The 4,998-nt window shown below is 43.3% G+C and overlaps 1 long non-coding RNA gene across 1 annotated transcript; it reads left to right on the plus strand.

Moving 5' to 3' along the window:
- The first annotated feature begins 291 nt into the window (after nt 1-291).
- Nucleotides 292-2,119, plus strand: LOC131511399 (uncharacterized). Its single transcript, XR_009261504.1, has 2 exons — nt 292-528; nt 1,866-2,119. It is a non-coding gene; the product is annotated as an uncharacterized LOC131511399 (long non-coding RNA).
- The last annotated feature ends 2,879 nt before the right edge of the window (nt 2,120-4,998 follow it).

The raw sequence follows: 4,998 nt of genomic DNA on the forward strand, positions 1-4,998 counted from the left end.
CTTCCCCCGCCCCAGGCCCCAGCGCCTCCCAAGCAGCAGGCCTTAGCCGCAGAAATGCGGCCGCCCGGCCCCGCCAGGGCCTGGGGGTGGGGCGGCCTGCCAGTGTTTTTCCAGTTCCCCCGGTAGCTCCGGGCCGCATTTAGAAGCCGGGGAAACTGGGCCGAGGCCAGTGTCAGGGCACCAGAGGCCCTCGCGGCCTGCCGAGCACTGCCAAGCGTCAGGCCAAGCCAGGGCAGGAGTGGGCAGGGAGGGGGGGAGGGGGGCGGAAGGGGGAAAGGCATCTCAGCCCACACCGGCGTCCCAAAAAAGAAGGAGCCACCAGACAGGGACTCTAGACTCTTTAAAAAAAAAAAAAAAAAAAAAAAATCTCATTTCTAAAAACCCTGAGCACCTACTAAGTGTCTGGCAGGCCCGAGGCAAGCGCTACAAAGATAGGACTAATCCCCACACAGCCCCTGCCCTCCGAGAGCTCTGGTTTAGCTAGGAAGATAGACAAACATTCAAGTGACTCATCCCGGGGATGATGAGGTAAGTGCCAAAAATGAACTTTAAACAAAGGGCACCTAAGAACAGAGAGATTAATTCTGATTTGAGAGGAAACCAGGTAAGTTTTGCAGGGAGTTGGCACTTGAAGCAGAGAGGTGAAAGATGAGCTCAACGGGAAGAAAAAGGAGGACTAGGAAGGTGAAAGAAAAGGCAGAGATAGGGAAATATTTAGGTCCAGTTTGGGGAAATTTCAGGAAGGATGCCATGGTTGTCCTATTTAAAATTTTCAAATATATAAATTGGCTTAGAGGTCAAAAAAAAAAAAAAGGACCAAGCTGTCTGCTTTAGTCCTTGGTTTATTGCAGAATAGCCTGGGGGTTAAGTGCACATGATCTGGCTTCAGATTGCTTAGGTTGTAAGTCCAAGGCAGATTAATTTCTCTGAGCATCCTCTGTAACATGGGGCTCATGGGGTAGTATTTCATAGGGTAGTGAGGATAAAATAAGTATAAATGCATGTAAAGCATTGAGAATGGTGCTTGGCACTGAGGCCTCCGTGCACATCAGCTAGTAAGATTCCTGAGCAACCATAGTGAGGCAGGGGTGTTCGCCAAACTAACAAGCCAAGCCTGGACTTTGCCCAGTGATTTCAGGGACTGCTTTTAATTACACCAGGCCCCAGGTGAAAGGACCATTGCCTCTTCCTTAGTTTCCAGATTTCATGTACTCATTCAATAATTACTGAGCCAGGCACTATGGGAATAAAGGGAGAAGAAAGGCGTGATCTCTACAGTTATAAAGCTCTCAGTCTGGTAGGCGAGACAAACCAGTAAAAAAAAAAAAGAAGAATAATAATAATAATTGCTCTGTGTTAAATGCCATCAAAGTGGGGTAGTATGCACTGGTGGTACAGAAGAAGGGTACATGTCTTAGCAGGTACATTGTTGGTCCTCCAAATTAGAATTAATCTGTGAATTTTTGTGACCACAGACATTGCCGGCACAGTAGATAACTATCAAATTCCACCTAAGAAAAGTGATTGTCAAATGGTTAATTTCAAGATTAACCATTTTATGATACTAATATCTTCTGAATGAGCACAATCACCTTGATGTGGTCAAGGAACTGGTTCCAAAGTGGCCCTTACCCGTGAAATGCTGAGCATGTCCCCTTGAGTCTCTGGGTTTCGGTTTCCTCCCTGATAAGGTGAGAAGGTTAGACCGGAAGTCTCTATGATCCTTCTCAACTCCCTGGTCTGTGCTTCTCTTTCCTCAGCATTTTGACACATGCTCTGTGGCTGTAAGAACCTTTATCAGGCATATTTCAAAACTTTTGACCAGGGCGTAGGACGATTTTACAACCAAGTATTTTCATCTGCAGTTAAAGACATGGAAGCAAACTCAAACAGACGCGCATTGTATTTCCACTGTTGTAAGCAAGTGGGCCACACGTTAGTTTCTGGAGACCGGCCATGGGATCGAGAGTCGCATTCACTGCGTGGCACATCAGAGGAAGACTGCATCTGACAGGATTTGCTCACATACTTGCTCCTAAGACCCCATCCTTTACTGTAATATCTTGTCATCTTCCTGGGAAGACAGAGTAACAAGAATTAAAAATACCACCACATTCCCTCTTGATCCTAAAAACTCGCTTCCCATACTTCTCACTTGCCCACTTCTTTTCTGGGGTAAAAAAAAAAAAAAAGAATGTGATCTGTTGTTTATCAAGACTCCTTCCATTTAGGAAACATAGTTCCCTAACTGGCTAGAATTTTTCCACTAGTACACTTACTGAATTAAATAAACTTACTGAATTAGTCTCGTTAAACAAGAATGTCAGTCTGAATTAGTGAAAAGTCTGAATTTTAAATATCCAATAGGGAGAGCAGTAAACTTTGCAAATCCTTGTAGTGAGTCTGAATTCATAGTTTACAAAAGCACTTGCTCTCCTAAAACTAATACATTAAAGTCATTTAAAGAATGTATTCTCCCAAACAGGTTAAACATGAATCTTGCAAAATTATACTATAGTTGAGCCTTGAACAACTCAGGCTTGAACTGAGCAGATCCACTTATATGTGGATTTTTTTTTTTAATAAATACAGTAGAGTACTATAAATGTATTTTATGTTTCTTATGATTTTCTTAATAGCATTTTTTTTCTCTACCATAGGAATACAGTATATAATACACATAACAAACAAATATGTGTTAAGCAATGGTTTATGTTATGACTAAGGCTTCTGGTCAACACTAGGCTGTTAGTATTAATAGTTAAGCTTCCAGAAGGCAAAAGTTATATGCAGATTTTAGAATGGGGGGGGGGTGCTACCACTCCTGCATTGTTCAAGGGTAAACTATATAAATCTTTCTTTATAGTAAGAAAAAGAGCTAGGATTGCAACCCAAGTAAGTACTTGTAGCCTAAATTAATAATAAGGCTTTACTGTAGCTACTCTATGTCTGGATATGCTTCCAGTCATAATTTGCCTCTAGTCAAGCAGAGATCAATGCATTTTCCCCTTTAAAATTGCAAGTATCACTTAATGACAGCAATGTTATTTACGGAATACTATTTGTAACTTACTATGTTATTATTCACAAAGGTGATCTGATTTCATGTTAATTTTCCTTGTTTAGTCACCCAGGTGAGACATGACATTTGTAAGTCCTGCTTACAGAAAACTCCAGCCTAGTGAAAAACTCCTGGGGTCCACAAATGCCAGCATCCAAATTGTTATGTTTCCTCCTACATAGTTTCTCTTCTCTCAGCTTTTCCCCCTTAGCTATAAAATCTGTCCTTATGGCATCAAAATGTGTAACAGGAATACGAATCCTTAACAGGGGCAGGGGAGGGCAAAGACAATGTCAAATTAGTTTCAGAAGCAACTGCCACGTATGACACTGAGGAGTAAAAGTTAAATGGAAAAGTGCTGAAGGCATTTCTTCATTTTAGTGAATGCCAACAGACGGGCTCAGGGATGGGATACAAAATGTAAAGGAAGGCTTCCCACATACCAGATTTGTGAAGAAGAAATACTCTTCAACACTCAAAGTTATTCTTTCCTGTGTTCTGTTCCATAATTAGGGCCCCTATGATTATTTTTATACAAATAAAGTCTTGCAGAATCAAACAGCTATTTCCCTTAAAACTCTGCATAACAAAGTAATTGTGGAATTGGCCATAATGCCTTGCAGAGGAGAACAAGCCTCTAAAAAACTCTGAAACTAGGGGCACCCGGGTGCCTCAGTTGATTAAGCGGCCGATTCCTGGTTTTAGCTGGGCTAATGATCTCATGGTTCGTGAGATCGGGCCCTGCATCCAGCCCCATGCGGAGCTCTGAGCTAAGATCACGGAGCCTGCTTGGGATTTTCTCTCTCTCTCTCTCTCTCTCTCTATCAAAATAAATAAACATGAAAAAAATACTGAAGTCTCATTTGTGTTATCTTTGTTTTCTTGTTTGGGGTAGGGGTAGGGGCAAGATGAGTTGCTCAGGTTGGAGGGGCAGTATGATAGATACATGGTCCTCTAGAGAACTCTGAAACTACTTTAATGTGATGTCTTTGAGATTTCGTGGTAAGTTCAAAACAGAAGGTATCCACACAAAGAAGAGATGTTTTGAAACAGTTCAATGCCAGGAGCCTTTCAAAAAGGCTAACAAAGTTTTCTTGCCACAGGACTCCCTTATCAAAGACCTAAGGTCATAGCCATATTTACACAGGCACATTGGTTTAAAAAGAGAAGTTGGATTTCAAAACAATCCATTTGATAGCCATCCAATCTAGCAATCAGTTTCTAACCCAATGGTGGGCTGAATTCAACTTACTTTTTAAAAGCCAGCTTTTTATGTTTAGCACACAGCCTCTGGCGTGGCTCCAGACCCCAGCTTTGTGCTTTCCCTGCTTTGCTGGGACCCCCCCTCCCACCCCCACCCCAGCCTCTCCACTGTACTCCCTGGAAATCTGTTCTGTTTGCAGTAAATGCCCCTCTACCTGCAGTCTGGGTGTGAACCCGCTCGTTGCCTGGTTCTGCCTTTCTTTTGAGCCTGCTGGATTAATGACTCTTCATTTTCCCCACCCAGGGTGCCTGGGCAGGAGTGGGGGTTGGTGAGGAGTGTGCACTCCTGGGCTGGGGAGTGGGGTCCCCAAAGTCAGGGTTTGTACCTGGGTGGGGAGCATGAATGATCCCATGGGCTGTGAGTGAGGACACAATCTCTGACTCCCTAGACCCTTGGCAAACCATGTTTCCTCCTTCGGGTAGAAGTCTGTCCTTGGTGGCATCCAGCTCTCTTTAATCTCCGTTCCTCCTCCTCTCTACTGACTTCTTCCCTCAAGCTTGCCTTCACCTGGCTGGTCCTCCCTCCTTTCTCAGGGACCAGCTCTGATGCTTCCCTCCCCCCTTCGTGGAAGATGATGGTCCACAAAATTATCTGCTTTTATTCCTGACTTTTTTCTTTTTAATATCATGCTTGGTACACTATGGCAACTCTTTCTATTTATTTATTTTTGATT

The sequence above is a fragment of the Neofelis nebulosa genome, chromosome 5 (assembly GCF_028018385.1).
Source record: "Neofelis nebulosa isolate mNeoNeb1 chromosome 5, mNeoNeb1.pri, whole genome shotgun sequence".
In the NCBI taxonomy this organism is placed as follows: Eukaryota; Metazoa; Chordata; class Mammalia; order Carnivora; family Felidae; genus Neofelis; species Neofelis nebulosa.